We start from the raw sequence: 13,259 nt of genomic DNA on the forward strand, positions 1-13,259 counted from the left end.
ACACGGCTGCCTCGAAGTTTTCATTATCTTCTTTGGTGGAATGGTCACATTTTCTGAGGCTTTTTTTTTTTTTTTCTTTTTTTCCCGAGCTGGGGACAGAACCCAGGGCCTTGCGCTTCCTAGGCAAGCGCTCTACCACTGAGCTAAATCCCCAACCCCTGGAAGGGTCACATTTTCAAATGTCTCATGTTTCCGCAATTACACTTACTGTTAATCCCACCGGCTGAGAATAAGAACATTACCACGATTTTGAGCCAAATTTGAAGCAAGCTTTTAATTAAATACTGGCCAGGATAATGGACTCTGGCCTGGTCCATTTTGGAGTATCCAGAAAATGACCACACGTCACATTTTTTAGAGACTTATAAAGGCGAATGCATTAAGACTGCGTATTTCCCCACCAGGGCCAATCAGGGGCAAGCATTCAGAGCTCCTGCCTGTGTATCTCCTCCTTCCATCCAATCAGGGAGAAGCATACTTCCTGACACCTTTCCTGCCTACATGTGATCAATCAAGCACATCGGGTGCAGTTGGGTCAAGCAAACTTGCTTAGGGGAGCAAAATCACCCGGCTTGTTATCTTCTGTGAACAATAGACTCCGGCAGTGAGGAACTCTCTGTCCTTGGGCAAAAGGCTTAGAGGTTAGAGGCATTTTTTTTTAAATGGCTCTCTTTGGCACAGTATTTAAAATTTAAAGCATAACTTTAGTTTTCACATTACCTTGAATTTCCTTTGACTGCTGGGTATTTGTATTAATTTCTCTCAAATCTTAAAAAGAACGTTGTTTCAGTCCCTCCCATGCTTCTATATTATTTATTTAACCCCGAGCCTCGAGCACGCTGTGTGATCTTCCACTTAGATACGACCTCCCTCCCTCTCCACTCCCCGTTCTCCTCATTATGCGTTTCAGCATCCACTCGTCTATTTCTTTTAATACACTTTTGATTTTTCCATGTTTACACATTTCCCCCACTAATTTATGGACACTTGACAATTTTTGTTTTCTGTCTTTGCATACATTCTTTTAGATAAACGGTAAGGGAAGCGGTATCTTTAATTCTCTATATCAGAGTCACCGACATTGCCAATCCGGCATTTGAGTAACTTAGCAAGTGAGCTCTCTGACCTTTTTATTAAAGCAGAAACAACACAGACGTTATTAGAGATGAGGAGACGGGGTAGGAATTTTTGCTCTGGCTACAGGATTCTACGTCTGGGCTCCAGTTGTCTCTTCAAGGATATTGAACAGAGCACACTGTGACATCCACGGAGGACAACTTTGAGGGCCTTTGTGCCTCACTAAGACTTAGTAAGACGTGTTTCAAAATTTACGATGCTTCAGTCCGTTGACTTCTCAGTAGACCTGCGGGGATCCTGCAGGCTGGACCTGAAGGAGTGGGGCTGACTGTCAAAAGCATATTTCGTTTTCAGTGTACTTTTATACAAAAATAACAAGGCAAACAACGGTCCAAGGAAGACTGCTCGAGTTCATAAAAAAACTTGATCAGAAAAAAAAACATGTAAATAAATACCAGTAAGGGCATATTAAATATCAACAGAACAGCCCTTTGCCAGAACTTTCTCAGAACAAACACAATTGTTTGGCAAATACTGTTGATCATATCTGGGAAAGCACAGAAGCAAGGCAGAAGACCGTATCTAGGTTCAGGGAGCACTGACCAGATTGGGTTCTATAGCTATGATCGGACATCCCACAAGAAAAGCATGGTTTATAAATGTTTAACACAGGAGGAATGGGAATCACATCCAAGAACCACCCAGGGAACAAAAGGCAACCCAGGTAAAAGGGCCTCTGCCTTCTCCCCTGGAGCCTCTCTCACAATTCTGCAAGGCGTTGCTCACCGTGGCTTACTCCTTTGACTGTGTCCTGACACATTACTCCTCCTATCCCCTTCTCTGACAGGTTCAGATTGGGAGCTGTGAAAACCCAGAGTCAGCCATTCCAACTTCAATTATCCAAACACCGTTTCCCCTTTAGTTCTGTGTACGTCCAGGTCGTGAGGAGGACCTCTTGTCTTGTGTGAGCAGGGCGTTAGAGCTTAGGGCTGTGCTGTCCCGATGCACCGAATTGTGTGACTCTCCACTTATTCACGGTGACTATCTTAGTGTGCAACCCTTAGTCTAACTGTAGGGAGGTCTGTGTAGGTGAATGTGTAACAAATGGTATGATTATGATGACATATTAATAACAAAAAGTACTTTTCAAGTTCTCTGTGATCAATGGCTGCTTTGGTCAGGGCTTCTGTCCTAGAGAGTTCTATCGATGTAAAGAGGTGCCGTGACTACAGCAACTCTTACGAAGGAAAGCATTTCATTCGGACCGGCTTAGAGTTTCAGAGGTTTAGTCTGTTGCCATCATGGCGGACCTGGTGCTGGAAGAGTAGCTGAGCAGTTTTACATCCAGATCTGCAGGCAACAAGAAGAGAAAGTAAGTGAGCCTGGGTTGAGCTTCTGAAATCTCAAACCGCAACCGAGAGATGTACTTCTTTCAACAAGGCCACACCCCCAATCCTTCTTAAGCAACGTCACTTCCTGATGACTAAGCATTCAAATATATGAGCCTACTGGGGTGGGGTGGGGTAAGGTGGGGTGGGTGGGGCAGGGGGGGATGTGCTTATTTAAACCACACATCTTCTAAGAATCAAGTAAGCAAACTGTAAGATAGGGTGAGAAAGTTTTGTTTGGTTCTTTTTTTTTTTTTTTTTTGAACTCAGGGCGGCCCTCATGCTGAGCATACGTTCTAAGGGTGAGCATGAGATTTCTTATCTCAATGACGGTCCTAAGCCCACAAAAGAATAAACAAGGAGGGAAGGGGAAGTTGAGCAGGAGGAATTTTGCGTCTCAGTGAAGTTGTGAGACACTCTGGTCTGGGCATCTGGAGCACACAGGTGAAGCTGCTCCTTCGAGGTTTGCAGGAGACCAGCATGGCTTGATTCCAGGCTTGCAGCCATCACTGTCGCTGGCACAGGCAGCCCAGGGACAATGTGGATCATGAGTGATCTGGGTCACTCCAAAGTGTGGCAGTTGGAGGTTGTCAATCAGTCATACTCCCTCGTAGCAGCACCTCTTGAAGTCACATCTAAGCAGGTCACCTTTTATCAGTGTTACTGATGCCTATCTGCTAAATTTAGCCAGTTTTTATATAAAAGCTATTTTATTACCTTTTTTTTGGTATTAAATCTGTTTTGACAGAGTCTTCATATGGGAGAAATATTGCAAGAGAGATGAAATAGTGAATGTTTTTATGTTGACCAGTTCTAAAATATCTACTAGGAATGTCAACGTTATTTTAATTAGAGAATTTGAAGGAAATTAAGATGGTCATTTGTCATTAATAGTTCAGTATCTGCAGCATAGACCCACCATTGGGTGACTTCCTCCTTGACTGGGTATATCTGTCTCTGACACCTGTGCCCTTTTGACCCTTTTGATGTTTGATCTTCAACCAATTTTGTTTTCAATGGAATCGCCTAGTTCCAAAAGGACCAGAAAAAGCCCTTGGCTGGGGATTCGAGTCACCTGCAGCCTAATTCTGCTTTGTTAGACCTTGAGGGAACGACTTCACCCTTCAGTATCCATACCCACCAGATAGGTTCTTAAGATTCGACAATCTCCACGCTTCATCCAGGCTGTGGAGCATTGCAGTTTAAGTCGGAGATCACGGATAAAATGTCTCTACATTTGCTGTCAAAACTAGAAGTAAAGACACAGGGATCATACTCAGGAAATGTTTCAATGACACATGTTCTGGAAAATTGAATTAATAGGATGTTTTTCTGGAATAGGAGCTAGGCTAATTGTTTGTTTCCATGTGATAAGGCTCACTATGCACAGGGTGAATATTTTTACTATAACTTTATATTTTAGAATAGGTTAGGTTTGTTGGGTTATTGCAAAGATGATAACATTATTATTTATTTATGTATTGCCTTGAAGTTTGAAAATATTAGTGACGGCCCATGTGGGTGTGTGGTGTTGGTGGTAGAAGGAGGCAGAGGTGGCTGATGGGACAATTGTCAAGGGAATGCACTTAACACTAATGTGAAAAGAATTTAGGCATTTTACTTCATGAAATTCTGATAACATGTGACTATCTAGTACAAAAACAAAACCAGATCAAGAACACTAGTGAGAGGTCAGGCTCTGTAAATCCAGACATCACCCAATGTAAGGAAAGCCAAGATCTGACTGCACTATGATGTGGCTACCTCGCATCCAGACTCTTTTAGTTTATGTCTGTCTGTCTGTCTGTCTGTCTGTCTATCCATCTATAGATAGTATCGTGTGTGTGTCTGTGTATGTGTGTGTAGTGTGTGTGAGTGAGTAAGTGTGTGTGTGAGTAAGTATGTGTGTGAGTGAGTGTGTGTGTGAGTGAGTGTGTGTGTGTGAGTGTGTGTGTGTGTGTGTGTGTGTGTGTGTGTGTGTCTGTGTCTGTGTGCAGCACAGGTTGTGGGTGTGGAGGCCAGAAGACCACCAATGGGAATCAGTTCTTTCTTACTCTGTGGGTCCCAGAGATTTAACTCAGGCAATCAGGATTGATGGCAAGCACCTTTATCTGTTGTGTCTCCTTGCTAGACCCTAGAACTGTATTTTAAATGCACACTGAAATGTTTGTGGGAGACCTGAAGCAGGGAGCCCATTCTGATGAAAGATTTGGAGATTAATTACAGGAGGAAGACTGTTTCCAATCCCTTGTCCTTTTGACATTTATGGGGGGAAGACTGAACCAACAGTTTAGTGTGAATGGAAAGAAAGCCCAGGTGGGACATAGATGTGACTGGTGACTTTTTAAATTAAATTCTTTCTTGTTTGTTTTGTTTTATTTGAGACAGAGTTTTCCCATGTAGCCCTGGCTGTCCAGGAGCTGGCTCTGTAGACCAGTCTGACCTCAAACTCAGAGATCTACTTGTCTCTGTCTCCAAAGTGCTGAGATTGAAGGTGTACCCCCCCCCCCAGCCTTAAGTTAAATTGTTTAACAACTAGATAAGTTATTAGACAATCATATAATCATGAAACCAAAGTGACACAAAGGACACACTGTCTTCTGTTCTAGTTCTCATGTCCCTTCCTCTCTAGAATAAGACTCTTCAATTCTTGAAGTGTTTCTCTTGGCAAGTAAAGCAAATTGTAAGATTGTGGCAAGTGTGAGGCCAGCCTGTTAAGTAGCTAGACACTCTCTCCAAAACAAAGAAAAATACAAACAAGAAGATGCACAATACAAAAGGAACAAACCACATTGTAGGGCCCCTTTGTACCTTTTTAAAATGTAATGTATAATTTTGGATACATTTCCAAATAAATATGCCTAAAATAAAAAGGTTTCTCATTTATCTAATAGCTGGAATTGGGGAATCTTTGGGGTATGTGTGTGTGTGGAAAGTTCTTGTAGTCTATGAGGGTGATCCTAATGGGGACTTGTGGTTTGCCCTGAAGTTATCTGTATTTTGATGCTAATTCCACTGCCCCAAGGACAGCTACCTAGTCTGGTACTCAGAAGTCACATGACTTCACCAGAATCACCTCCCCATTGAATTTGTAAAGTACAGGTGAGGGGCAGGTACAGGATAGAAGGAAGCCTGTCATTGGAGGAGAAGGAAGGATGGGCAGGAGAGAAGTTTGGAGGAAAAGGAGGAGACTAGAGGAGAAAGGAGGGATGGAGAGAGGGTGAGAAGCCATGGCAGGTGATGTTCTGCTCTGTGTATTTACAGGTTGTTATCAATGTTCTCAAGGGATGGATGGTACAGGGCTTTGTATGTTTAAGTGGGCAATTATAGCTTACCAACTGGGTCAGAGATTATTGTGTTGTGTGTTCTTTTATGTGAAGGTTTGAGTGTAGGAAAGTGCGTGGTTGGGATGTGTTTCCGCCAAGATATCCAGCAGATATCTTGGGACACCACGGTGCGGACCTAGTGGGGTAAAAGACCAACAATACTCTTTATTTTTATATTTTTACAACAACAGGGACTCTACATAACTGGAGATACACTGTCTCAGAGGCCATCTTTTGTTGCCAGGTGAAGCTCCCAGTGGCTGGAATGAATTTCATTCAATTGAATTTTGGCAAGGGGGGTCCCATAAAAATCCCCAAACTATTCAGGCTCTTGCAAAGACAATGGGTTGCTTTCTGCAAACTGAGAGCAGGACCCCATTGCTGAGGACAATACTCATACAACTCATTGAACATGGAGAGGTTGGTCTGATCCCTATGTGGAGTCTTCACCCCTGTGTTATAGTCTCTTTGGTAAGGCAAGGTACTCTGCAGGATATTGAAAAAGAAATGTGGACACCAACTCAGCCACAAAACCTTTGACCTACAACCTGTACTGCCTGCCAAAAATATGCTAGGTCAATGGCGATACAGAACTTGTGGAAATAAACAACTAATGTCTGATTCGACTTAAGGCCTGCTCCACAAAAAGAACCTCATGCCTGACACTGCTTGAGTAACAAAGAACCAGAGACAAGATAGCCCAGAGACCTAGGGTAAAACTAAATACTATTGGTCTTTAATATATATATTATAAAATTATTATACCGAACAATAAATTTTATTATTCTATAAATTATGTTAATCATTTATATTAATTATAATATTAATCACACATTTTATTACATATAATACATTTTTTGTTAATTCCACTTCTCCAAATTCAATGGGTTGTATGGGTGTTGTACTCAGGAATGGTGCCCTGCTGTCAGGTTTAAGAGAGCAGTCTGTTGTCTTAGCAATAGCCTGAATTGTTGGGGGATTTTCCTGGGACTTCCTTGACCCTAGTGTAATATAAAATATTTGCAGGTGACGGCTGGCACAAGTTAGGTCAAGGCCAGTAAAAAATAAGGCAGGGACAAAGCTTTTGGAAGGCAGGAGAGAAAGGGAAGGGAGGGGAGTCAAGATGGAGATGGGGAAGGATGACCCAGATCCGTGTGGTCTTGAATTGCCAAGGTGATTAGGATGGATTTCTGTAGGCAAATTTATCTTATCTAGGTGGGCGGTTTATAGGTTTGTATCCTTATCAGTTGGCTGTGAGTTCATTGTGATGACGTATTGTGCATTGAGAATTTAACATATAAATCTGATGGATAAATTACAGTTTATTGAGTCATGATTCCACTGGGTTCTTGGGAGTGAGAGCAGAGTCTGTGGCAGGGAATCATGATAGGTCAGATTAGACTTCTTTTTTTTTTCCTCTTCATGAGACAGTGTTTACTTATTACCAAAAAGAACATTGATTTGGGGTACCAGCTGGCACATATCTTGGACTGTCTCCCTCTGGTGAGAAGACCAGAGTGTCCTGAAGCCTACACACACAGCAAGTACAAGGACTATGCCTCTTTATTCCATTGTTTTTTTTCTTCACTTCCTTGAAAATTTTATTTCACTATTTTTTTCCTATTCTTTTTTTTCCATCTTTATTAACTTGAGTGTTTCTTATTTACATTTTGATTGCTATTCTCTTTCCCGGTTTCCAGGCCAACATCCCCCTAACCCTTTCCCCTCCCCTTCTCTATGGGTGTTCCCCTCCCTATCCTCCCCCCATTACCGCCCTCCCCCCAACAATCACGTTCACACCTTATTTATAATAGCCAGAAGCTGGAGAGAACCCAGATGCCCTTCAACAGAGGAATGGATACAGAAAATGTGGTACATTTACACAATGGAATATACTAGACTTCTAGAGCCCTGATTTTGCAGGCTACCCTGAACACAGAGAGTTGGAGATTGGAGGCTGCCTGCTTCTTTAGCAAATGTTGGAAAATGATATAATTTAGATTTGCTTCATTTGTTTTAAAGATAGAATAATGGTATAATCCTTTATTAAGTCTTTCAGGATACACATATTTTCTTAACATGGGTTCCATGGGAATTTTGAGTTAATCCTGGTAAGACAAGCTGACTGTTAGTCATTGACTCCAAGTAGAGAGTGGTGATATTTGCCAGTTATAAAAGTTATTATGAAATAGAAGTCTATGCACCAGGCAGAGTGAATACAGTCAGATATTATAGAAGTTATTAATAAATAAGAGTCTGAAGCTCCAGGTAGAGACCTTAATAGATAGATGGTAACATTTTGGACTACAGGATACTCAGATTCTCTCTAACTTGGGCTCCATGGGAATTTTGGTTGAATTTCCTGGCATGACAGATTAGGGAAGCCTAAACAGGCTCATACGGTATTGTTAGTTTACTTCATTTTTAAAATTGTTTTAATTTTCATAATGGGGGTCATTTTGAGTCATATGGCTACATTATTTCTCTGGGAGAGAGTGCAAGATACAAGTTTTCTGGTTAGAGACTAAAGAACACACTATTTTGGGAGAAAGGTTTTGTCTTTGTTTAAAAAGGGTGGTTAGGCTCTGGACACCTTCCAGAGTTATATTGATTAGATTTGATAGAGGTGGACCTCCTGAAAAACTAAATTCAAGGGAATCAAACAAAAACATATCTTGATACGAAAATTTTGTCTTGAGATTTACGTATTGCAGAATGTACAGCTTTGGTGAAGCTCACCATCAGAATGCTGAACTGGCCTGCTTGGATTCCTGATCTCAGGGACATTCAGCAGGGTCCAGTCAAGACAGATATCAGGCTACAACATTTCTCCCATTTTCCCTACCCTCCATCCCCAAAGGATATCTCAGTGCCCACATACAGCTTGAAGAAGTTATTGAAGAATCATCACCCAGTTTCCCTAAATTTTGGGAGGCTAAAGGTGGTTATTCTAAGGTTGCTGTTCTAGAGAATTTAGAAATGGTCATAATTTAACAGAGAGGAATTAGCTGTAATTGATTGTACAGTCATAATCCTATTTCATAGAAATCCTTGTATTTGTTACTAAGCTAAAGTTATAATCTTTAACATTGGTACAGAATGTATTTGATGCAAGTTTAGATTTTCTTTGATATGAATTTCTTATCAATTTAAAATTAAAATTGTTACTCTCATATATAGGCATTGTGCTTGTACAACACATGTAAGGATATAGGCTTATATCCAGTCCTTTACTGCTATTAGAAAACTACAGTTGAGTCATGATTCCTGGGTTGTTGGGTGTGTGAGCAGAGTCGGTGACAGGGAGCTGTGATAGGCTAGCCAATGCTGGACGTCTAGAGCCCTGATTTTACCAGGAAGCTGGAACCAGAGAGTTCAAGGCTAGCAGAGAGCTGCCAGGAAAGATACTAATTAGAGATAAATTATGATTAGTTCCATTTGGCCCTACGGGTGCTGGAACTGAAACCAGAGTCCAGTGTGGAGATGCCATGCTGGAACAGCTTGCAAACTGCCTGGGTCAGAGAGAACTTGGGGGCAGCATGGAGCCTCTTAGATAAAACAAATCCTGAAGTGCCATGGGGCCCCATGGGTGCTGACTGGCAATAGCATGGGATAAAAGGCTTAGCAAGGTTTTAATATTTACTGCAACAATTATATATTAATATATGTATTTATATGTACACACATATGCAAACACACACATAGAGAGAGAGAGAGAGAGAGAGAGAGAGAGAGAGAGAGATGGAGAGAGATGGAGAGAGGGGGAGGGGAGAGGGAGAAGGAGAGGAATCTTTAGAACATTCAGCTCTAAATGGGAGGACTCTAGCAAATCTGTCACCTTGTCACCTCAGAGCTCATTCTGTGGAAGGGGTAGCAGGAAGATTTGTAAGGGATGGAGGACACCAGGTGAACAAGACTCTCCAAATTAACTAAGTAAGGTTCATTTGAGCTCACTGAGACTCAACCAGCCAGTATAGACTACATGGGTCTGCACCAGGCCCTCTATGTGTATATATCATAGTTATTAGCTTAGTATTTTTATGGGACTCCTGAATTTGAGAAGAAGTGGGTCTCTGACTTTCGTGCCTGCTCTCAGGACACTTTTTCTCCTGTTAAGTTGCCATATGCAACTCCGATATGAGTTTTTGCTTCAACTTATTACATTTTATTTTGTCATGTTTGGTTGTTATCTCTTGAAAGTCTGTTCTTTTTTTTAATGAGACACAGAAAAGGAGTAGATCTGAAGGGGAGAGAAAGTAAGGAGGAACTGGGAAGAGTGGGTGGGTGGAGGGGAAACTATAATTAATATATATATTCATATATACATATATTATATATATATAATATGAGATATATCACATGAGAAATAGTCTATTTTCAATAAAAGAAAAAGCAAACAACAGACAAACAAACACACATACACCTCATTAAAAAACTCTGAAAAAAGAAAGAATGACAAAGAGAAAGACAGAAAGAGAGAGAGAGAGAGAGAGAGAGAGAGAGAGAGAGAGAGAGAGAGAGAGAGAGAACAAGCAGGTAAGTACCTCCATGTTACTTATTTTATAGCCATGGGTTAAGTAAGGTTTTGTATGTTTGCTCCTTGTCTTGCTTCTGTTACAGAATCCTGATGGGAGCAATAGACGGAAGGAATGAATTCTCATGGCTCAGTTTGTGTGCATTGCCCATCAAGGTGGGGAAGACTTGGAAGCCAGAACTGTTCCCAGTGCATCTGAGCCTGGAGTCAGAGAAAGCAGAGCATTGGTATCTATCTATCTATCTATCTATCTATCTATCTATCTATCTATCTATCTATCTATCTATCTATCTATCTATCCATCTATCTACATATCTATCTATCTATCTATCTATCTATCTATCTATCTATCTATCTATCTATCTATCTATCTATCCATTCATCTATCCTTCTTTCTCCTCCTCCCCCTTCCCTCCTCCCCCTCCCCCCTCCCCTCCTCCTCCTCTTCTTCTCCTTCTTCTTCTTCTAATTTTAATTCACCTCAGGACTCCGGCACATGGGATGATGCAAAGCACAGTGAATGCACGCTATCTCAATTAATCTAAGCTAGGTAACATTTCCTGGGTATGCCCAGAACTTTATCACTTACATTGATCTAGACCCCCATCAATCTGACAATGAAGTTTAACCATCAGGATAGAGTTCCATATGGTTTAAAGTCCCTTGTTATCTCTTACATGATTTGTTGGTCCAAGTCCTGCGTGTTTAATTCACTAGTCACCAAACCCAGAACTGCTCAACCTTGTTCTGCTTTGATACAGCCCTTCTTTCCTTTATTATTTAAAATAGGGCAATATAGGGCAATATTGGTATGGAAGCACTTAATCCATAAGTTCCTATTTCTCTTCTGAATGCTTGATTATTAAATTGTGTTTTATATGTATTCTCTCATGTTCAAAGCTACTCAACCTAATTTAAAAATTAAATAAAGGGGCCAAAAGCAAAATAAAAAATAAACTTAATGTATATTTTTCCAATATATTTACACACACACACACACACACACACACACACACACACACACACACACATTTTAAAGACCTCTCACTGGTCTTGAATAGTTGCTTTGAATCCTGTCTGGTAAAACCACCATTGTTTGCTTAGCTAGATCCAAAGCAGCTTGGATTGCTGCCCATGGTCTGTATTTACAATGTTCTCATTCATGAAAACAGGTATGTCTGTTTTCACCTCCAACCTTGCAAGAATATCTGCATGATAAAGTCTCAGGAGTTGGTCTTTAGGGTCAAAACTTCCTTTGTATTTTTAATGTCTAAATATGTTTCCCAGTTTTTCTTTACCAGGGTGGCTCTATTTCGCACAGCCAAGATCAGGCCATTGGGATAAATGTCCCCAGCCCCAACACGTAGTGCATGTTCAAACGTTTGGTGTTTTGCCCATCCACTGGTGTAATTCCTGTCTTCAGACATCATGAATCAAGCAGGACACTGGCTTCCTTTGGATCCCATTAATACCTCAGTACCGTTCTTTACTGGACGGTGAAATCTTGGGTGTTAGGCCATAGCTCCACGTGGATAGTCTCTGTGTGTGCTTGGAACCTGTAACAACTTGCCCCTGTTTCTTCTGTCCATGATTTATATCATGAGTATGGAGGGGGATTCAGAAAGTTAATGCTCTGAAAGCCTTTCTTACTCAGTGATAACCCAGGAACAAATAGGATCTTCCGGCACAAAGCACAAGGTAATAAATAACGGGCACAGGCAGGAACACAGGAGGAACATGGAACATCTGCCATCAGGTCCCCGAAGAGGAACAGCATGTTCCTCAGTGACTCCTCCATTTGCTGCTGTCCCAAACCCCTTGTAGAGTTTTGAAACCTATAGACGGTGTCTTAGTTAAGGTTTTACTGCTGTGAACGGACACCATGACCAAGGCAAATCGTATAAAAACAACTTTTAGTTGTGGCTGGCTCACAGTTTCAGAGATTCAATCCAGTATCCTCAAGGCTGGAGCCTGGCAGCATCCAGGCAGGCATGGTGCAGGAGGAGCCGAGAGTTCTACATCTGCTAGCAGAATTCTGGCTTCCAGGCAGCTAGGAAGAGGGTCTTAAAGCCCACGCCCACAGTAACACACCTACTCCAACAAGGCTACGCCTTCAAATGTGCCACTTCCTAGGCCAAACATATTTGAATGTGTTTGGGTTTGGACCAAGAGGGTAGTTGCTCTGGGGGGGGGGGGAACAAAACAAAACAAAACAAAACAAAACAAAACACAAAAACAACAAGGAAGCAACTTACAGTTCCTAGTTACTGGATCCTGGTAGGATGTCTTGGAGAGGGCACAGTTAGGAATGCCTAAAATTTTACATTTTAAAGGACATTTCAGGGGCCTAGGAGATGGCTCAGTGGCTAAAAGCACTTGCCACCAAGCTTAAAGACCTGAGTTCAATGCCCCCCAGACCCACATGATGCTAGGGAGAACCGACTCTTGTAAGTTGTCTTCTGACCTTTACCCTTACCTGTCATGTGTGTGCTCACCCTAAATAAATAAGTAAAAATGTAATAAAAAATAAAATGGAGAGGTGGTTGAAAGAAAATGGCCCCCATTGACCCATAAGGAGTCAATGGACTATTAGGAGGTGTGGCCCTCTTGGTGTGGATGTAGCCTTGGAGGAAGTCTGTCACTGTGGGGGTGGGCTTGGAGGTCTCATATGTTCAAGCTGTGTCCAGTGTGATCTACAGTTGCTTCTGCTGCTTGTGACTCTCAGCTTCTCCAGTACCAATGTCTACTCACAAGCCACCATGCTTCCTGCCATGATGACAATGGACTGAACCTCTGAAACTGTAAGCCAACCTCAGTGAAATGCTGTCCTTTATAAGAGTTGCTGTGGTCATGGTGTCTCTTCACAGCAATGAAACCTCAACTAAGACAAAAGCTAACCCCAAACATTTCAGAACAGAGTTGCTAGTGGTTTCT

At 41.7% G+C, this 13,259-nt stretch overlaps 1 long non-coding RNA gene across 1 annotated transcript in view; it reads left to right on the plus strand.

Moving 5' to 3' along the window:
* LOC134486721 (uncharacterized) overlaps positions 1-13,259 on the plus strand; it is a 16,074-nt gene continuing 2,815 nt past the window's right edge. Inside the window, exons 1-2 of the long non-coding RNA XR_010066085.1 lie at positions 1-641; positions 10,412-10,552. This is a non-coding gene — a long non-coding RNA (uncharacterized LOC134486721). The remainder of the gene's footprint in view (positions 642-10,411; positions 10,553-13,259) is intronic.

Source organism: Rattus norvegicus, chromosome 4 (assembly GCF_036323735.1).
Source record: "Rattus norvegicus strain BN/NHsdMcwi chromosome 4, GRCr8, whole genome shotgun sequence".
NCBI classification, from domain to species: Eukaryota; Metazoa; Chordata; class Mammalia; order Rodentia; family Muridae; genus Rattus; species Rattus norvegicus.